The sequence below is a fragment of the Myxine glutinosa genome, chromosome 3 (genome assembly GCF_964187855.1).
Source record: "Myxine glutinosa chromosome 3, kmMyxGlut1.1, whole genome shotgun sequence".
Lineage (NCBI taxonomy): Eukaryota > Metazoa > Chordata > Myxini > Myxiniformes > Myxinidae > Myxine > Myxine glutinosa.
In genome coordinates this window covers 64,332,098-64,355,195 of record NC_136263.1, presented here as the reverse complement: position 1 = coordinate 64,355,195, position 23,098 = coordinate 64,332,098, and positions in this window count along the sequence as shown.

Genomic DNA, 23,098 nt, shown 5'->3' with positions numbered 1-23,098 from the left:
GGAGGTGTGGTGGCCGAGCTCTGAACAGCACCAGGGTCACTGTGAGCGTGAGCACCATTCCCAGAGCTGCGAGAACCAGGAGGGCGATGGCCAGCGGGTCGGAGAAGGACAGAAACTCCTCTGGCATCGGCACACAGCTATCCCGCAAATCGTTCGACCAGAAGAACAAGGGACATTGAAGGCAGAGCAGCGAGTCTGGGGCCGGGGTTTTGGAAATGCATGATATGCTTATTACAAACTGTCATGAACTGATGTAACAGTCCCAAAGGTCCAATTCACTATCTTGGGGGTAGTGTGTACCATGGTCCCAAATGTCGCACTCACTGCATTGTGTTACAAGAACAGCCGAGTGGACTAGTCCTCATAATCGCTAATTTAACCTGCAGGTGACATTTTGTACTATGGACACACAGAACAAAAGGTGGGACCCGTCCAGTTACAAAAATATAAAGTACTTTATTAAACAAGTCAGGAGACGACGATGGTTCACGAGCGAGCGGTACTCAATGACAAAGGTCAAAACCGACATTGAAAATATATAAATAGGAATGTATTATCGGTTGTGAGACTAGTTAGCTACACAATACCGAAAATTTGGTTTGATTCCGCCAACTTTGAAAATTTGACCTTGGTGACCGTGAAATGTCAAAACGAAGGTTAGTGACCTTGTAATGAGATAGAAAATAATGTATAATCAGTTATGAGGTTAGTTAGCTACACAATACCGAAAATTCGGTTCGATTCTGACAACGTTGAAAATTTGACCTTTGTGACCTTCAAAGGTCAAGGTCTAAGATTCTGAAATGTGTTGGAAAACTTGTATTTCATGATGTATGTGATAATATAAGATCATGTATGACATTTCACCCTATCAGGAAGCGAACAATGTAATAAAACCATCAAAAATCGACTTTTCTAAATTTCGTGACCTTGTGACCTTGACCTTGGGGCGAAAATGAAAAATCGAGCTCCGTGGGGCTAGACACGTGACATTGGCCTAACCAAATATCGAAACCCCTGTCAGATTCCACCAAACCCCTCGGAGAAGATGTAGCCTGAACTCGATTACCCCCTAAAAAGATATCTTTTTTGGGCGTGGCTCCGCCCACAATGGGCGCAATACGCCCCCTCTAGGCAGGACACAACTCGATCATGATATCAACCTTCCACCCAAGTTTCATCAAGATCGGATGATATCATCGGGTAGTTATGCTGCGGACAGACAGACGCACACGCATGACGAATATAGTGATCACTTGATAACTCGTGAACTAATTATGAAAATGCTACAATCCCAGATCAATAGTCATTCATCCACCTGTAGCGGTTCCCGCTGAATGTACACAATCGCCTTGCACCTGCCAGGACGCGGCCAGGGCGCGATCGCCATGCCGGGCTCGTCCGGACGGGCCCAGACGCACCTCTCCTGGGCATGCCCGGACTCGCTGTTCCCGGGCACGCCCGAACCTCCCGGGCACGCCCGGTCTCGTCTTTCCCGGGCATGCCCGCTCTCGCCTTTCCAGGGCTCGCCCAGAGCGCTCGGGCACGCCCAGCCTCGACTTGCCAGGCCGCGTCCAGGACGCCCGGGCATGTCCAGACTCGCCTTTCCAGGACTCGCCCTTGACACCCGGGCATGCCCGGTCTCGGTTTTCCCGGGCAAACGCCCCGGCATAAACGTGTATATATATTGCTGCCCGATAAACGGGCTTGTCGGAATACCTGAGCTGTTTTGTTTCAATAAAGCAACTCGGACGAATTCCGTCTTTGGTCGCGTCAATTCTTTTGACTCGCGTTGGAGCGCAGCTCCTTCACTGGTGACCTACCGACATGGACAGGGCAGTGACTCTTAAACTGCCTACCTTCTGGGAGGCTCACGCGGCTGTTTGGTTCACCCAGGCAGACTCCCAGTTCGCCCTGCGAGGCATCACCGCGGACGACACCCGCTTCCACCACGTCGTGGCAGCGCTCGGTTCCGCCACCGCGGCCCGCGCCCTGAGCCTCCTCGAGCACCCGCCGGCTGCTGACAAGTATGACGCGCTGAAGACGCTCCTCCTCGACGCTTTCGCCCTCTCACCGGCGGCACACGCACGGCGCCTGCTCGACCTGCCCGAGCTCGGCGACACGCGCCCGTCCGAGTGCATGGACTATATGCTCTCGTTGCTTGGTGAGCACTCTCCGGATTTTCTGTTCCGCGAGCTGTTCCTTCGCCAGCTGCCTCACCCGGTACGCCTCGCCCTGGCTGGCACGTCGATCACCGATCCCCGTGCCCTCGCCAGGGAAGCCGATAAGATCTCCTCGGCGGGCCAACACATCGGCGCGGCTACCTGGAGCCTGCCGCCGTCCGAGGCGACGCCCGAGCGCCCTGCGCGGTTGGAGGCCGAACTGCCGGTGCAACTGGCGGCCGCCACGCCGCGCCGACCGCTTCCAGCACGACGGCCGGGGCCTCCACCTGACCAAGCGTGGTGTTATTACCACGCCAGGTTCGGACACAAGGCTCGGACGTGCCGACCCCCGTGCACTTTCGGCAAGTCGGGAAACGGCCGGGCCGGCGTTCATTCCCAGCCATGAGCGCCGGCCACTCGGGCAACTTGCTTTTTATTCGGGACAAAGCGTCCGGGCGGCGTTTCCTTTGTGACACCGGCGCCCAACTGAGCGTCATACCCGCCTCCGAGCAGGACAGGCGGGACGCCGTTTGCGGCCCCTCTTTGGTCGCTGCTAATGGCTCGGCCATACGCACTTTCGGCCCGCAGGACGTCACCCTCTGCTTCGGCAGCTAGCGCTTTAGTGGACCTTTGTGACCGCCTGCGTCCCCATGGCTTTGCTGGGCGCCGACTTCCTCTGCGCGCATGGGCTGCTGGTCGATGTCAAACGACGTCGCCTTGTCAACGCCGAGACCTTCAGCTCCCTGGCGTGCATGATGAGCAGCTCCGCGCCGACCGAACTGGCGTGCGCCCTCCCGACGGCGAACGAGTTCGCTCGCCTGCTCACGGAATTCCCAGCCCTCACGCGGCCGATGTTTTCGGCCGTCGCAGTGCGGCATGGGAACGAGCACCACATACCCACTATGGGCCCGCCGGTCTACGCCAGGGCCCGCCGCCTCGACCCGGCCAAGCTCGCCGTGGCAAAGACCGAGTTCGACGCGTTGGAGCACCTCAGCATTGTGCGGCGCTCCAATAGCGCGTGGGCCTCACCACTGCACATCGTGCCAAAGCCGGGGGGCAGATGGCGCCCGTGTGGCGATTACCGCCGCCTCAACGACGCTACCACCCCCGACAGGTACCCGATCCCGCACATCCAGGACTTTTCCGCCCGTTTGGCGGGACGGGTCATATTTTCCAAAATTGACCTGATACGGGGATACCACCAGGTACCTGTCCGGGCGGCCGACGTCCCGAAGACGGCCGTCATCATGCCGTTCGGCTTGTTCGAATTTTTGAGGATGCCGTTTGGCCTCAAGAACGCGGCCCAGGCGTTCCAGCGCTTAATGGACGGCGTGCTGCGCGACCTGCCATTTCTTTTCGTCTATCTGGACGACATCCTCGTCGCCAGCACGTCCCGCGCCGAGCACCTCCTCCACCTCCGAACACTGTTCGGTCGCCTCAGCGAGCACGGCTTAATTGTCAACCCGGCCAAATGCCACTTCGGCACGACGACCGTTGACTTTTTGGGCCACCGCATCACCAAGACCGGGGCCGTGCCGCTGCTGACCAAGGTCGAGGCCATCACCACGTTCCCGCGTCCCCGTTCCATCAGGGCCCTACAAGAGTTCCTCGGTATGGTGAATTTTTATCACCGATTCGTGCCCCGCGCTGCTCAGCTCATGCGGCCCCTTTACGAGGCCCTCCGGGGCAAGCCGGCCAAGCATGTCATCGTTTGGTCCGCGGCCATGGACGCAGCCTTCGCGAGCGCAAAACGGTCCCTCGCCGACGCAATGCTGCTGGCTCACCCGGTGCTCAACGCGCCCATCGCCCTCACTACGGACGCCTCCAACTACGCGGTGGGCGCCGTCCATGAACAATGGGTGGACGGGGTTTGGCAGCCACTCGCTTTTTTCAGCCGGCAACTCCGGCCGAACGAGTTAAAATACAGCACGTTCGACCGCGAGCTGCTCGGTCTATTCCTGGCCGTTCGCCATTTCCGGCACCTCCTGGAGGGCCGCCCCGTTCACGGCTTTCGTCGACCACAAGCCGTTGGTCTACGCAATGGCCAAAGTCACGGAGCCGTGGTCGGCCCGCCAGCAGCGCCACCTCTCCGCCGTGTCGGAATTCACCACGGACATCCGGCACGTCGCCGGCAAAGACAACGCCGTGGCCGACTGCCTTTCTCGGGCCAGCGCGAACGCGGTCCACCTCAGCGTGGACTTCGCGCTCATGGCGGCCGACCAGACCACCGACACCTCGGTGCAGGCCCTCCGGGCGGAGGACACGGGCCTCCGCCTGGCCGACATCCCCTTCGCGGGCACCGTCCTGCTCTGCGACGTCTCCCAGGGCCAGCCTCGCCCCATCGTGCCCGTTTCCTGGCAGCGCCGCATCTTCGCCTCCATCCACGGCCTTTCTCACCCGGGCCGGAAAGCTTCTCAGAAGCTGGTGTCGGCGCGTTTCGTCTGGCACGGCCTTCGACGGAACGTCCGCGACTGGGCCAACGCCTGCACGGCCTGCCAGCGGGCCAAGGTCCACCGCCACACCCAGGCCCCGCTAGCCCCTTTCACCGTGCCTGCACGGCGTTTCGACCACGTCCACGTGGACCTGGTGGGTCCCCTGCCCCCATCGCGGGGGTTCACCCACCTGCCCACCATGGTGGACAGGACCACCAGGTGGCCGGAGGCCGTGCCCCTCACCTCCACCACCACCGCCGACGTGGCGCAGGCGTTCATCGCCACCTGGGTCGCGCGCTTCGGCGCACCGGCGGACATCTCTTCCGACCGCGGCCCACAGTTCACGTCCGAACTTTGGGGCGCGGTCGCCCGCTCGTTGGGGGTCACGCTGCACCGCACCACGGCCTACCACCCCCAAGCCAACGGGTTGTGCGAGCGGTTTCACCGCTCCATGAAGGCCGCACTCATGGCCGGCCTTCAGGACGACGGTTGGACCGACCGGCTGCCGTGGGTCCTTTTGGGCCTCTGCACGGCCCCTAAGGAGGACCTCCGGGCGTCCGCCGCCGAGCTCGTCTACGGCCAGCCGCTCCGCGTCCCGGGCGAGTTCGTGCCCGACGCTACCAGTCCCTGGTCCGCCGCACACCAGCGCTCGGACCTCCAGGAGGCCGCCCGACGATTTGCCCCCGTGCCAACGTCCCGCCACAGTGGCCCCCAGTCCTACGTCCCCCCGGCGCTTCGCACAGCGGAGTACGTCTTTGTGCGTCATGACGTGCACCGGGGGCCACTCCGGCCACCGTACGACGGGCCCTTCCGGGTCTTGCGACGGGGCGACAAGTCCTTCGTCGTCGACGTCGGCGGCCGGTCGGACCGGATCTCTGTGGACCGCCTCAAACCGGCGCACGTGGACGTCGACCGACCACCACGTTTGGCCCTTCCTCCGCGGCGAGGCCGCCCCCCGTCCACAGTTCCCCCCGCTCGACCACCCACCACCAGATCGGACCCCCCCCCCCCCCCTCCACGACCCTCCAGGGTTCGCTTCGGCCAGGTCATCCGGACCCCCCTTAAATTGACCCTGCCGGTGCAGGTCGATTCTGGAGGGGCGTGTGTAGCGGTTCCCGCTGAATGTACACAATGTCACAATCGCCTTGCACCTGCCAGGACGCGGCCAGGGCGCGATCGCCATGCCGGGCTCGTCCGGACGGGCCCAGACGCACCTCTCCTGGGCATGCCCAGACTCGCTGTTCCCGGGCACGCCCGAACCTCCCGGGCACGCCCGGTCTCCTCTTTCCCGGGCATGCCCGCTCTCGCCTTTCCAGGGCTCGCCCAGAGCGTCCGGGCACGCCCAGCCTCGACTTGCCAGGCCGCGTCCAGGACGCCCGGGCATGTCCAGACTCGCCTTTCCAGGACTCGCACTTGACACCCGGGCATGCCCGGTCTCGGTTTTCCCGGGCAAACGCCCCGGCATAAATGTGTATATATATTGCTGCCCGATAAACGGGCTTGTCGGAATACCTGAGCTGTTTTGTTTCAATAAAGCAACTCGGACGAAATCCGTCTTTGGTCGCGTCAATTCTTTCGACTCGCGTTGGAGCGCAGCTCCTTCACACCAACTCTTAAGCTTATGAAGACATTTGCATTGAATCAAAATAGTTTGGTTCCCCTGAACAATACATGTATTAGAATCTTTCCCATGCAGGTAAACATGAATCTAAGAAATGACTGTGCAGAGGTTTTGGAACACAAAAGACATGGACGAAACAAAAGGGGATCGATCGGATTTGATATCTTCTTACTTATTTTACAGCTGTGCGAACAACACAACAAAATTGATTAGTGTATCCAATTAGGATTTGATCCAAACTCATCTGATTTGCTCTTTAGCATCTTCAGGAAGTTTAATCTGTGGTTAATAAGTTCCAAATGAATTCTTCCATAGTTGGGGTTATTTCATAGTGTAGTGCCGTGTACGGCCGAGTGAGGCCGCTGTGAGGGGCCGAGTGAGGCCGCTGTGGGCGGGGCCGAGTGAGGCCGCTGTGGGCGGGGCCGAATGAGGCCGCTGTGGGCGGGGCCGAATGAGACCTGTGCTGTGCTGTATTGCCGTTACCTGGAATAAAGATGGTGCTTGATCCTATCTGCGTGTCCGCATCTTTATAACAAAGACATTACAATTGGCAGCGCAGCAGCTAAGCTTTTATTTCATCGCTGACGACATCGTCGTGGCGGGAAGCAGAAAGCGATTCTTCTATCGTCCCTCTTGGCGGAGGTTTTCCATTTGCTGTGTGACTTGATTTCGCCGGCGAGGATGTCGGATGATGCTGTCACCGACGAGTCCATAGTGAAGACGCTGCACGATCATATTAAACCAGACAAGTCACACCAGTTATCGTGTTACGAGTTCGACAACCTGGTTCAGTTTCCCGATGAGAAGGTAGCTGATTTCATGGCGAGGCCCAAGCATCTGGCGGGGGATTGTTGTTTTGGGGACGATGAACGATCACAAAGATTGAAGAATCGTTTTATCGCAGGGTTGCGAGATGAGAAGATGGCAGCGTCAATTTTACGGATGACGATTGAAGAGATTACATTTTTAAAAGCGGTTGGAACTGCGGCTGCTGTGGAACAAGCTAGAAAGGATGTTCGCCCCATTGTTGGGGAAGACTCCGCGGTTAAAGCCATAGCTGCTGGAGGGTCACGTGCTCACAATTCTCCAACTGGGTCGGTCGATCGGGCTTCTTTTTCTTCTTCTTTCCGGGTACATGTAAGAAGTGCGTTCCAGGGACAACTAGATGGCATTCATAGAATACTTACCCTGTGCAGTCAACTTGTTGCGAGCCAACGCTTCTGTTTTTGAACATTTTTTTTCTTTGTTCCAATATGGCTGCCAGACCACGTGAGCGATGACATTATAAATTTATATTCTCTAATATAATTGTTGCATAGATCACACCCAATACATTTCAAACTGATCAGACTAAGCGTTGTCCCTGTCGAATTATGACGTCATAATTATGGCACGAATGACGTCATCATTAACAAAACCTATTCCCCATATGGAGTTCTTTATAATGAGCCATGTTTAAATTTTTTCCATGCAGTGGTTTTGGAGAAATAGAGGTGCAACATTTTTTGCTTTTTTCAAGATGGTGCCTGTACCACATGACCTATGACGTCATGATTATCATTAAAAAGGAGGCGCTCCTATGGTGAAAATTTCGTGCCCATCAGACCAACAGTTGTTGAGAAAAAAAACAAACAATGATCGATACGTGTTGTACTTGTCGAATTATGATGTCATAACGAAGGCACAGATGACATCATCAATAACATATCTTATTAGTCACCTGTTAGTGTACACCGGAGGGGACTACAGGTTTGCACTCCATCCCTCCGTCTGTCAGTCTGTCCGTCTGTCAGTCCGTCACGCAAAGAACAGTTTTCCGGACTTTTTTTCTAAACTCTTAACGCTAATGATTTCAAACTTGGCACATGGTTTCCTCATGATAAGTTACAGATTAAGTTCGAACTTCACGACGTTTCTATCATTTTTGACAAAGTTATGGCACTTTGAACTTTGGTAATTTCCCCAACAGTTTTCCGGATGACAGACTGCCGGTAGGGGACATGTATTGCAGCGCAGTACTCAGAATGCTTGTTCCCCAAGGGGAGTACTTGAAAATGAGCCATGGTTCAATGTTTTCCATGGAGTAGTTTCGGAGATATAGAGGTGCAACTTTTTTCGATTTTTTCCAAGATGACGTCTGTCCCACATGACCTATGACGTTATAATTATCATAAAAAAATTATACAGGAGGAACCGCACATATTCTGAAAATTTTGCGTCCATCGGTCTAACAGTTGCAGAGGAATTCTTGTTTTATTCATAATGATCAGATCACGGGTTGTACTTGTCGAATTATGACATCATAATTAAGGCACCGATGACATCACCATCAACATATCTTATTCCCCATGGTGAGTACTTGACAATGAGCCATTATTCAGTCTCGACGAACAGTCGAAGTTTACGAGCTCTTGGCTGTGGGGTTTGGTGGCGAACGGTCATGTTCCGACATTTTCCCTCCTCTTGCGTTGGAACATTGATGCCATGCAGTCACAGTTCATAGCGCTCTTGCGCTAGGGACATTGGAGGCTTCAACGAGCGTGAGGAGGAGCGAACTGCGGACCGAGGCCTGTGGTTTCCCGGGCACAGACTGCGGACCGAGGCCTGCGTTTCCCGCGTGCGAACTGTGCACGGAGGCCTGTGCTGTTCCCGCCAAGGAAGTGGGAGTTTTGACGATTCCCGAGCGGGTTCAGGAGACGCACAGAGATAAGTACCTAAAAACACACATTTATTTTCACCAGTTATGTTCCCCCTTTGTGTGGTATACGAGTCTGTGTGGGGACGTCCCATTTAGGAATCTTAGTTTTGCCGTGTGTTCTTTTATTACCGGCATTTCTTCAATAAAGCCGGTATTTTTGTACATTTTAAGTGCTGTGTCGGCTTGAATTAATCATCGCAGGTTCGAAGACGTCCAGTGAGACCCGTGAAGGTAAGTTCTTCGCCCTCCCCCACGCGCATATTCTCCGCTATATTTTTGACTGAACGCCTCGGAGTGTAAGCTCGATCGGCAATCCGTCCGAGACCGGTCTTTATCGGTACGGACAGGACATTTTAAACCGATGCTCCCCATACAACTTGATAGAGCTTGAGCAAATCTGCAAGGAAAAATGGGAGAAACTCCCCAAATGCAGAGGTGCAAAGTGGATACAGACATATCCAAGAAGACTCGAAGCTGTAATCATTCTCAAAGGCGCTTCTACAAATTATTATTGACTAATGGGTTGAATCCTTATGTAAATTAGATATTTCTGTTTCATTTTCCAATAGATGTGTTAATATTTTTTTAAACATGTTTTCACTTTGTCATTATAGAATACTGTATTTTGCGTAGATCGGTGAAATATTTTAAAGTTTAATCCATTTTTAATTCAGGCTGTAACAACAAAATGTGAAAAAGTCAAGGAGTGTGAGTACTTTCTAAAGGCACTATATAAAATTTCTAAAGGTATATATAGACTTGTTTAGAGGCCTCGGCAGCCCATTCGCCTCTGAGCTGTCTCGCATGTGTTCAAATCTTGGTCCGACTAATCTCCTCCTCCTCCCCCGAAGCCCTCTCCCTCCCACAGATCTCCCGATGTCCCTGCTCTCCATCTTGTTCTTCCGCTCCCTTTATCGTATGTTTTATGTGTCAGTTTGTCTTTTTGTGATCAATGTTAGCTCTTACACGAGCCTCGATCTTGTATACAAAAAAAAAAAACTAAAAGTGTCACCCTTGTGTTTTTCAGGCAGGGTGTTTCATCAACGTGTGTGCTGTCCCTCGGATGGACCTTAAATTGGGCATCTGCTGGCATGAATTGCTGCACGTTAAAGATCCTATGTGTCCACAAACAGAAGGCGAGTTATCGCCGGCACCCTGAACAAATTCCAAATTCCTGCTCTAACATGCAGGTGATGCTACCCGCTGAGCACCAAGCACTGGAAGACCATCCCGTCACGGTCTCTCTCATTCCAGCAAGATATGATGAGTCAGGGCTATGGAGTGCTTCTTGAGCTTAAGTTTCAGGGTCACTTATTAAATCCCTTCACACCTAAGTTGAGAGTCCTCCTTTTAGAGATGTGCTCACTCCTCGTCACCACGTCTACAGAAGACATGTTTTTGGTTCGTCCTGCTCGGAGAGCTTATTTTCAGGTACAATATGAGGTACACACCTGTACTGTTGGAGAACTCTCCAGAAGAGCATGGCAGACAGTCGTAGCAGCAAAATGGAGCCCCTCGGCGCACACTCTTCCTCGTGCCAGGTTTACACTTGTCGTTGCACTCAGAGCGTGGAATCTGCGGTGTTTTTCAGAACCGTTAATGTTATATATTGTACTATCATGTATATATGATTACATCGACAACAATAAAATACCTTATTCTACCTACTGAGTGTACATTACTGTGAATGGCTGGTTACCTGCTGTGGTGTCAAGCTGCTGAAACTAATGAGATTTGTGGAATGTCGTTACGTTCATATCACAGTTTCAATTAATATCGGACAATAATACAATGACGTCATTTTCATCACAGTGATATTTCTCGCTCTGACTCTTATACAATTAAGACAGGTATGTTTAGTACTTGACCTGCATTTTCTTCTGAACAGCTTTAAGGTTACAATGTGACTTATTTATCAACAATAAAAAAATCACACTTTCAAATTTAGTACTCAATTACTCTTCAGTGTTAGAATCACAATTCAACACAAAACAAAGGAGCATCTGAAAATGCAAAGCCCGTCCGCATTCGTTTGTATTCAGACGTCTTCTTCTTCTTCTTCTTCTTGCGTAGGCTCAAAATAACGAAAACAGTTTAAATTAATACCAAATGAAAATTTATGATTCTATGCAGCTTTGACCTTTAACCCTTTGATCGAAAAAAAACAAAACAATCGGCTTGTAGCTTTTGATTGGTGAACCAATTAATTGACCCAATATGCAAATTATTAAAATTTCAAATCAATTGGATGAAAATTGACTTTTATGTGATTTTTACCTTTTGACCAAATTATTAATTTTGTTGTGGTAGGAGGAAGTTGTTGTGGTAGGAGGAGACCTAAATGGACATGTGGGAAGGAGTATGGATGGTTTTGACGGAGTTCGTGGGGGTTACGGATATGGTGTGAGAAATGGAGAAGGTGAAAGGATTTTGGAGTTTGCTGATGGAGCTGATTTGTTGATTTGTAATACTCAGTTCCAGAAAGAGGATAATAAGCTTGGTACATACACGTCAGGTGGGTCGACGACAACCGTTGACTACCTGATGGTGCGTAGGCGAGATAGGGGGCACCTCCGAGACACAAAGGTGATCCCGGGGGGGAGGCTGTTTCACAGCACCACTTGGTTGTCTGCGACGTAAGGGTGAAAGGTGCGAGGAGAGCTCAGCGGGTGAAGTACCAACCGAGAATGAAGGTGTGGAGGTTGAAAGAGGTGACAGTAAGGGAGGCATTAAAAGAGAGGCTGAGTAGGGTCGAGGATGATGTGGTTGAGCTTGAAAGTGGTTGGATGTCAATGAAAGCTAGTCTGTTGGGAGCCGTTGGTGAGGTATGTGGATGGACAAAAGGACCACCGAGGCACTCGGAAACATGGTGGTGGGATGATGAAGTTGGAAAGAGGATTGACGAGAAGAGGAAGAAGTTCAAGGAGTGGCAGAAGGCGAAGGGTACGGGAGCAGTAACAGCAGAGCATGAAAGTTATAAGGCAGCCAAGAAGGCTGCAAAGAAAGAGGTAGCAAAGGCGCAGGAGGCATGTAGGAAAATGTTCGGAGAACGCTTGGATTCGGAAGAGGGTCAAAAAGCAGTATTCAGGATTTGCAAAGCAGATAGCGAAAGAGAGGTGTGATGTGATGGGGGTGAGCTGCTTGAAGGATGAAATGGGACAAATCGTTGTCGACCCAGATGGAATTAAAGGAAGATGGAAAAGATATATGGAAATGCTGTTGAATACAGAGAATGAATGGGATGGCAACATAGAGAGTAACCCAGTTTTAGGACCGGCAGAGAAGATAACTGAGAAGGAAGTTGAGGAAGCGATAAAAGCAATGAAGGGTAGAAAAGCGGGAGGGCCGACGGGAGTTGTGGGAGATATGTTGAAGGCAGCAGGAAGTTGGGGTGTGAAGAGAATGACAGAGATCTGTAATCTGGTGGTGAAAGAAGGCCGCATTCCAGTGGATTGGGAACTGAGTACCCTCGTCCCTCTATACAAGGGGAAAGGTGACCCTCTGGAGTGTGGCTCGTACCGAGCGATAAAGTTATTGGAGCATGGAATGAAGGTATTGGAAAGGGTGTTGGAGAGGAGGATAAGGAAGAAAGTGAAGATCGACGAAATGCAGTTTGGATTTATGCCAGGAAGAGGAACGACAGACGCGCTTTTCATTGTGAGGCAGTTGCAGGAGAAGTACATGGAGAAGAGGAAGAAGTTGTTTCTTGGGTTTGTTGATCTGGAGAAAGCATTCGATCGGGTTCCACGCAAAGTATTGACATGGGCATTGAGGAAGTTAGGAGTGGAGGAATGGTTGATCAGAGTAGTGATGGCAATGTACAAAAGAGCGCGCACAGCTGTAAGGACGAAGGACGGGAACAGTGGTGAGTTTGAGGTGAAGGTGGGAGTGCATCAGGGGTCGGTACTTAGTCCACTACTATTTGTAGCTGTGATGGAGGTGCTGGCTCAGAACGTAAAGGACGGTTTACCGTGGGAGTTGTATGCAGATGATCTGGTGTTGATTGCGGAAAGTATGGATGGACTGAAGGAAAAGATGAACACGTGGAAGGAATGTATGGAGACAAAAGGTCCGAAGGTGAATATCGGAAAGACGAAGGTGATGGCAAGTGGTAAAGCATGTGGTGAGGTGGAAAGAACTGGGGAGTGGCCCTGTGCTGTGTGTAGGAAGGGTGTCGGAGTGAACTCCATTCAGTGTACAATGTGCGCTGACTGGGTTCATCAAAAATGTAGTGGTCTGAGAGGGTCATTAACCAGTGTGGCAGCTACATTCAAATGTAAGGTGTGCACAGAGGGAGCTGCAGATGGAAGAAATGTTGAGTTGGATCTCGGAGACGGCGTGAAGCTGGAAGGTGTGAAAACATTTTGCTACCTCGGAGGCATGCTGAATGGAGAAGGTGGATCAGACTCGGCAACGGTTGCTCGAGTGAGATGTGCATGGAAGAAGTTTCGGGAATTGAGTGGCGTGCTGATGATGAGGGGAGTGTCGTTGAAGCTGAAGGGAAAGGTGTATGCTGCATGTGTGAGAAGTGTTATGATTTATGGGAGCGAGACATGGGTAATGAACGTAGAGCAGCAACGAAGGTTGGAAAGGGTGGAAATGCGAATGGTTCGACGGATGTGCGGAGTATCGTTGAGAGAGAGGAAGACAAATGATGAATTGCGAAAGATGATGGGAATAGAGCCTGTGATTGATGCTGTGAAGAGGAACAGGTTGAGATGGTTTGGTCATGTGTTGAGGAAGGATAAAAGTGACTGGTTGAGAAGAGTGATGGAAATGAATGTAGAAGGAAGTAGAAGACGGGGAAGACCGAGAAAGACTTGGCTAAAGATGGTGGAAGAAGAAATGCGGGCCAGGGGGTTAACAAGGAGAGATGCAGAAAATAGGGCAAAATGGAGAAGATTGTCATGGGGACCGCAAGGCTAACCCCCACTCTAGCAGGGAAAATGGCCTTTATAATGCATGTTGTTGTTGTTGTTGTTGACCAAATTATTAATTTTCCCGGTGTGTACCCTGGTTTAGAATAGGTACACCGTATCCCTGCGTGTCGTAAGAGGCGAGTAAGAGGGTTGGCGTCAGGAAGGGCATCCGGCCATAAAAACATTGCCTTAAAAAGAGAACCATGACAATTACAACTACATATGGGCAGGGTACAGCCCGAAGTGGAGATCGGTTTCTGAGGTTTGGGACATGGAATGTAGGGACAATGACAGGGAGATCAGGAGAAGTGGTGGAAGTATTGGTCAGAAGAAGAGTGGACATATGTTGTGTGCAAGAGACGAGATGGAAGGGAAGTGGTGTGAGAATGGTGAAGGGTAGGCAGGGACAGAAATACAAGTTTGTGTGGCAAGGGTGACCGGAGGGCTTGAATGGTGTTGGTGTCCTGTTTTCTGAGGAGTTTGTAGAGAGTGTGGTGAGTGTGACTAGAGTGAGTGATAGTTTGATGATGGTGAAAATGATGATTTGAAAGCTCTTGGTGAACATCATCCCGGGATATGCTCCGCAGGTTGGTCGGAGCGATGAAGAGAAGGACAAGTTCTGGTGTGCGATAGAGAAGCTGATGGAAAACGTGAAAGATGAGGAAGTTGTTGTGGTAGGAGGAGACCAAAATGGACATGTGGGAAGGAGTATGGACGGGTTTGAGGGAGTTCATGGGGGTTACGGATTTGTTGTGAGAAATGGAGAAGGTGAAAGGATTTTGGAGTTTGCTGATGGAGCTGATTTGTTGATTTGTAATACTCAGTTCCAGAAAGAGGATAATAAGCTTGTTACATACACGTCATGTGGGTCGACGACAACCGTTGACTACCTGATGGTGCGTAGGCGAGATAGGGGGCACCTCCGGGACACAAACGTGATCCCGGGGGAGGAGGCTGTTTCACAGCACCACTTGGTTGTCTGCGACATAAGGGTGAAAGGTGTGAGGAGAGCTCGGCGGGTGAAGTACCAACCGAGAATGAAGGTGTGGAGGTTGAAAGAGGTGACAGTAAGGGAGGCATTAAAAGAGAGGCTGAGTAGGGCAGAGGATGATGTGGTTGAGCTTGAAAGTGGTTGGATGTCAATGTTAGATAGTCTGTTGGGAGCCGTTGGTGAGGTATGTGGATGGACAAAAGGACCACCGAGGCACTCGGAAACATGGTGGTGGGATGATGAAGTTGGAAAGAGGATTGTTGAGAAGAGGAAGAAGTTCAAGGAGTGGCGGAAGGCGAAGGGTACGGGAGCAGAAAAAGCAGAGCATGAAAGTTATAAGGCAGCCAAGAAGGCTGCAAAGAAAGAGGTAGCAAAGGCGCAGGAGGCATGCAGGAAAATGTTCGGAGAACGCTTGGATTCGGAAGAGGGTCAGAGAGCGGTATTCAGGATTGCAAAACAGATAGCGAAAGAGAGGTGTGATGTGATGGGTGTGAGTTGCTTGAAGGATGAAGTGGGACAAATCGTTGTGGACCCAGATGGAATTAAAGGAAGATGGAAAAGATATATGGAAATGCTGTTGAATACAGAGAATGAATGGGATGGCAACATAGAGAGTAACCCAGTTTTAGGACCGGCAGAGAAGATAACTGAGAAGGAAGTTGAGGAAGTGATAAAAGCAATGAAGAGTAGAAAAGAGGGAGGGCCGACGGGAGTTGTGGGAGATATGTTGAAGGCAGCAGGAAGTTGGGGTGTGAAGAGAATGACGGAGCTCTGTAATCTGGTGGTGAAAGAAGGCCGCATTCCAGTGGATTGGGAACTGAGTACCCTCGTCCCTCAATACAAGGGGAAAGGTGACCCTCTGGAGTGTGGCTCGTACCGAGCGATAAAGTTATTGGAGCATGGAATGAAGGTATTGGAAAGGGTGTTGGAGAGGAGGATAAGGAAGAAGGTGAAGATCGACGAAATGCAGTTTGGATTGATGCCAGGAAGAGGAACGACAGACGTGCTCTTTATTGTGAGGCAGTTGCAGGAGAAGTACATGGAGAAGAGGAAGAAGTTGTTTCTTGGGTTTGTTGATCTGGAGAAAGCATTCGATAGGGTTCCACGTGAAGTATTGACATGGGCATTGAGGAAGTTAGGAGTGGAGGAATGGTTGATCAGAGTAGTGATGGGAATGTACAAAAGAGCGCGCACAGCTGTAAGGACGAAGGACGGGAACAGTGGTGAGATTGAGGTGAAGGTGGGAGTGCATCAGGGGTCAGTACTAAGTCCACTACTATTTGTAGCTGTGATGGAGGTGCTGGCTCAGTACGTAAAGGAGGGTTTACCATGGGAGTTGTTGTATGCAGATGATCTGGTGTTGATTGCGGAAAGTATGGATGGACTGAAGGAAAAGATGAACAAGTGGAAGGAATGTATGGAGACAAAAGGTCCGAAGGTGAACATCGGAAAGACGAAGGTGATGGCGAGTGGTAAAGCATGTGGTGAGGTGGAAAGAACTGGGAAGTGGCCATGTGCTATGTGCAGGAAGGGTGTCGGAGTGAACTCCATTCAATGTACAATGTGCGCTGAGTGGGTTCATCAAAAATGCAGTGGTCTGAGAGGGTCATTAACCAGTGTGGCAGCTACATTCAAATGTAAGGTGTGCACAGAGGGAGCTGCAGATGGAGGAAATGTTGAGTTGGATCTTGGAGATGGCGTGAAGCTGGAAGGTGTGAAAACATTTTGCTACCTCGGAGACATGCTGAACGGAGAAGGTGGATCAGACTCGGCAACGGTTGCTCGAGTGAGATGTGCATGGAAGAAGTTTCGGGAATTGAGTGGCGTGCTGATGATGAGGGGAGTGTCGTTGAAGCTGAAGGGAAAGGTGTATGCTGCATGTGTGAGAAGTGTTATGATTTATGGGAGCGAGACATGGGTAATGAACGTAGAGCAGCAACGAAGGCTGGAAAGGGTGGAAATGCGAATGAATCGGTGGATGTGCGGAGTATCGTTGTGAGAGAGGAAGACAAATGATGAATTGCGAAAGATGATGGGAATAGTGCCTGTGATTGATGCTTTGAAGAGGAACAGGTTGAGATGGTTTGGTCATGTGTTGAGGAAGGATGAAAGTGACTGGTTGAGGATAGTGATGGAAATGAATGTAGAAGGAAGTAGAGGACGGGGAAGACCGAGAAAGACTTGGCTAAAGATGGTCGAAGAAGAAATGCGGGCAAGGGGGTTAACAAGGAGAGATGCAGAAAATAGGGCAAAATGGAGAACATTGTCATGGGGACCGCAAGGCTAACTCCTCTCTATCAGGGAAAATGGCCTTAAAATGCATGTTGTTGTGTCTTTGTTGACCAAATTATTAATTTTCCTTCTCCATATTCTCATAAAATTTCAAATCAATTGAATGAAAATTGACGATTTTATGTGATTTTGACCTTTTGACCAATTTATTAATTTGCCTTCTCCATATTCTCATAATAAAGCTTTGTTGAAAGTTTGATGACAAAACTCAAATGGTAAATTTAAATTTCAGGTCAATTGGATGAAAATTAATGATTTTATGTGATACTGACCTTTGACCCAACCTTTTGCCAAAACGATTGATTTTCCTTCTCCGTATTATCATAATAAAGCTTTCGTGAAAATTTCATGACGATACCTTAATAGTAAAAAGGCTACGGCCTGGACAGACGCACACACAGACAGACACACACACACACACACACACACACACACACACACACACACACACACACACCCACACACACAGATAGACACCCACACAAACATAGACGCACACATACCAGACATAGACATACACACACAGACATAGACACACACAGATATAAACACACACACAGACCTAGACACATACAGACATAGTCACACACACAGACATAGACACACACGCAGACATAGACACACACACAGACATATACACACACAGACATAGACACACACACAGACATAGACACATGCAGACATAGACACACACACAGACATAGACACACATGCAGATATAGACACACACACAGAAATAGACACAGACATAGACACACACACACAAACACACACACAGAGATAGACACACAAACAGACGCATACACAGACATAGACACACACAGACATACACACACACATAAACAGATGCACACACAGACAGACACACAGACATAGACACACACACACAGACATAGACACACACAGACATAAACACACACAAGTGATGTGTGGGCGGGATAAAAACAAAAAAAACGTTAACACAAACACACATCATGATTAATATGTTTCTTTTGGAAGTGCATATGATTCCGCACTCCAAAAATGCATCATCTCAGAATCTAATATGCAATCAATGTGCAAATTATATGCGCAACATCACAAATTTGAATGACGTGGTATGACAAATTGTAATAAGATAGAAAAAAAAGTTTTGAAAGCAAATAAGTAATTTTTCCTGACTTTAATGGAATTGTATTTCCCTCCTATATATTTATGTATTAAGCCACTTGTCACCTTAAGTTATTCCTGTGTTCTTGTATCCTTTTTAAATGCCGAGTTTCAAGCAAGGAAGCAGCACACACATTTTTTAAATCTTTGGAATGACTAGGCCGGGGTTCAGAAATTCAAACCATCACCTTCTACACTCCAGGTGGACGATTACGCAACCGAGGCTGATGCTCAGGAATGTTTCCCTGGGATTTGCCAGAATAACAGCACACGACCATCGGCCTAATCTTTAATAAAGGCACCAGGAGATCTTTAACATCCACACGCGCATTCGAGGACGTTGAACACACGACTTGTCGTTCCTTCCGAAGGACTACTACTCATTTGTGCATCGCGCTACCTGCGATCCACCAGGCTTATAGTTCATGGTTTGGTCAGGGCTCCAACGCTACCTGAACACTTAACGAAGTAGTTGCCGCCAGAGGGCACAACAGGCAAGACAAAGAGTTCGCACTTGTTTTTAACTGATCCCTAAACTCCACAGAAAAGCCTGAGGTTCGCTTAACGGTTAAGGTGGCTACCTGGCTACCTTAAGATCCTAGGGGTCCTGAGGTCAAGCCCCTGTCGTGCTGTTAAAATAGCACGAGGTGGGTTGATTCAGCCGGTTCATCCTTCAAAAGTTGGCAAAATGAGTACAAACTAGCCTACTGGGAAGAATGAGCCATTCGAGTGTCCTGTATCTGAGTGTCGAAAATCCACGATTGTCTCCGAGTCGAGGCAAAATTAACGACCTTAACCTGTGCCTGAACGGTCTTAACATGTGCCTGAAGGATCTTAACCTGTGCCTGAAGGATCTTAATCTGTGCCTGAACGATCTTAACCTGTGCCTGAACGATCTTAACCTGTGCCTGAACGATCTTAACCTGTGCCCAGATGACCTTAACCTGTGCCTGAACGATCTTAACCTGTGCCTGAACGACCTTAACCTGTGCCTGAATGACCTTAACCTGTGCCTGAATGACCTTAGCCTGTGCCTGAATGATCTTAACCTGTGCCTGAACGTCTTTAACCTGTGCCTGAACGATATTAACCTGTGCCTGAACGATCTAAACCTGTGCCTGAACGATTTTAACATGTGCCTGAACGATCTTAACCTGTGCCTGAACGATCTTAACCTGTGCCTGAACGATCTTAACCTGTGCCTGAACGAGCTTAATCTGTGCCTGAACGATCTTAACCTGTGCCCGAATGACCTTAACCTGTGCCCGAATGGCCTTAACCTGTGCCCGAATGGCCTTAACCTGTGCCTGAACGACCTTGAGCTTGTAGAAGGTTACAAAGTTGTTCTGGGTTTTACACGTCATCAGGACAGAATGACTGTGTTCCTCATCGGCTAAAGCTGCTGCCCATTGCGGAGTTCCGCTCATCGATGGTCGAACTGGTGGTCCATGGTCATGCATTGGAGATCTCTCTCCCATGATGAATGGTATATTTCTGGTTGAGGTGTGACACCCAGGTGAGTTAAACCCTCCATGTGAGAGATTGATTTATCCACTAATTCTTACAATAAGAGGATTATTAAACATTTATCTTTACCGCAATTTCTTCCATCTTAACTTCGAACTTTTTATACTTAAACTTTTATTTCTGCCTTGGCTTATTTCTCACTTTGTACATTTGGTTCCGTTTTTGTGCAACGCTTGCACTCGTGGTGTCCTTTGGCTTTAAATCTTGGGGTAGTTTGTCTTTCTCAAAAGTTTCACATTGATTATCGTTTCCTGCTGTTGAAACTATTAGAGGAGAATAATGAATGTTGAGGATTCTGAGTGGATAGAGATTTGGGATGGTAGAGATAGTCAGGTATTTGTATGGTACTTTCATAAGGCTCCTGGTTTGAGGGAAGATTGGGATAGAAGGGTTCATGAAGAATTTAAAAAGTTACCTTGTAAGTTTACCTTTTACATCGTGTCTCAGATAGCATCATTTAGTGGAAATATCACCACCTTAAATTGCCCACCGAAGGTGGCCCGAGATTCCGATGAATCAAATAAATTAAACTTTAAAAAATACCATGGTGATGTCCCTGTGTCTGCCCCATATTCTCCTGTCCAATCCTCCTCTCTACCTACCCCCAGTGAAACTGATAAACCGATAGATTGGTATTAATGTGGTGATGATAGAGAGCAGCCATGAGGTGCCAAATGGCCCTCTCCTGTGTCCAAAGTCCTTGCACATCCTCATAAGCAAAATGCGTAAAGTCGAGTGAGACTTTCAGACCTCGCTTGAGCGAGTGCTCCACACCAGGTCGCTGGCCTGCAGGTGAAGCTGGTGGTCCACAGCAGCTGAGGAATCGAAGGTCCCCACGCTAGAGAATTGCAGGTCACCGGAACGGCTCGGCTGCCAATTCAAAAGTTCGTAGACTGCCGGAGGGTCGCCGTTCTTGTCGAAGCTCACTTCTTCGCCCAGGCTGTTCTGAAATTTAACTTTCCAAAGATAGGAAAGGAACTGCCATCACACGATGGTTGGATTAATCACCAGGTATGCATTTATGGTGCTATAAAATGTTCAATCCACAAAAAAATAGCTAAAATCGGTCCATATCTATGGCATTGCTTAACATCGTCATAAAATGTCTTCCTGACATATGAAAACATATGACATTATAGACTAGACGGATTTATGGGAAAAGGTCATGTATAAGCTTCTAGGTGCATTTTTGGGTAAAAGTTGGGAACCTCACTTTTTAGCATAATTAGGGTATCCTGAATTTGATTAACCCGGTTCCCAAGCCGAATTTTGAGTTTTGGACTTTTGAATTTCCCACTTCCCACGTACACAATGTGAACATCTTTGGATGATGTCAGGTACTTCAAAGAAACGGCGTTATACACCAATTGATGCTGTTTTAAACAATCTACCGAGAAGTTTGTCCACAGCACTGCTACCATTTCACGCATTAACTGGGTGGGACACCACCTCCTATTTTGCAAATCATACCAAACGAACATCATGGAAAGTCTTCAAAGAGCACCATAAACTGCTCAAGAACTTGGGCATTGGTGAACTCACAGAGGAGACAATCAAATCTGCAGAAGCGTTTGTCTGCAGAATATATAATGTGCACAGAACAACCTCTGTTGATTCAGCATGACATATGTTGTTCTCCAAGACTGGTAAACCAGAAGCAATGTCACCTACAAGTGATGCGCTTCATTTCCATTTGATGCGAGTACACTATCAAGCCATGGTATGGAGAAATGCTCATTGTGCCATACTTGACCTTCCTGCACCTGTGTAAATGGGATGGAAACGTGGTGATTCAGGACGAGAGCCTATTCTGATGTCACTGAGTCCAATCCCAGAAAGTTGCCTCGAGATGATTTGTTGTGCATGCCAGGAGCAACGCAAGACTCGACGCTGCAAATGTCGCTATTCAGAGTTGAGGTGCACATCAATGTGTGCCTGTCAGCAACAGAGTGATGATCAGACCCCTTGTATGAATTTGATGTAGTTTGGCAAAACAACATGTGTGACATTCCTGAATGTTTGTGCTTCATGGCCATGTATACTTCATTTTAGAATAAATGGTTGTATGAAACATTGTCTTATTAAAACCAGTTCCCATTTTATTGTGTCGAATTTCAATATCAGTTTGAATGTCTCTTTCAATATGTCGCCAACCATAATATAGACAAGACGGATTTATGAAAAAGGCCATGTATAAGCTTCTCGGTGCATTTTGGGGTAAAAGTTGTAAAGTTAAAGTAAAAGAGCTGCATGTACATATATTCATGATATATAAATGCTTGTTCAAATAAATTGTCCAAAATTGGCAATTTGGCGGCCATTTTGTTTATGCTAACTGGAAGGTCAAAAACTGAAAATTCGGCTTGGGAACCGGGTCAATCGAATTCAGCATACCCTAATTATGTTTAAAAGTGAGGTTCCCAACTTTTACCCAAAAATGCACCTAACATTCACATTTCTCAGAAATCCGTCTAGTCTATTACAAATTACATTACATTATTATGATACATTAATTATTACATTACTTTATTATTATTACATTATTATTATCATTATATTTACATTATTATTACATTATTATTATTATTACATTATGATATTATGACATTACATATGAAAACATATGACATATGAAAGCTAAATAATAAGTATGGATCCCCTAGGTTGGACTAATGAAACGAATCCTTTATTGTGGTGGTGACCGTCCCTCCTGAGTCATCCCAGTGTTTTACATGCAAGGTGATTCATCAATGTGAGTTGGGTCCCCTCGGATATGGACGTTAAACTGGAAATCCCGTCTGCCACCATGAGTTGGTGGACGTTAAAATGTCCCAGGTGTCCTTTTGCGAAGAGTAGATGAGTCAGCACCATGGCCAAATTCCAAATTCCTGTCCTAAACTACTGTTGGGAAGACAATGACAAACCACCCAGTTTAATCCTTGCCAAGAAACTGATTCGACTGGAACAGAGTATGGTACATCTGAATCAGAATTACATCTCCATGAATGCGACATACTTGATGGACCTAATCCATTTGAGTCGTTTTATATAATGTGTTGGAGAGTGCAGGGAATACCACATTGCCACTGATACCTCATAAGCAATGGCAGATTAGGCTGGGAATGCGAAAACGCTCCAAATATTCCAAATTTCTTGCTATTCCAAAAGTATTCCAAAAGTGTCGGTGGCAGGAGTTTTTGTTCAGGGTACCAGCGGAAATTTGCACTCTTTGCAAACAACACTATGGGGTTTTTAGCATCGCCCTCTTACATTGCACCCGGCCGACGACGAATGCAATGATGTCTCG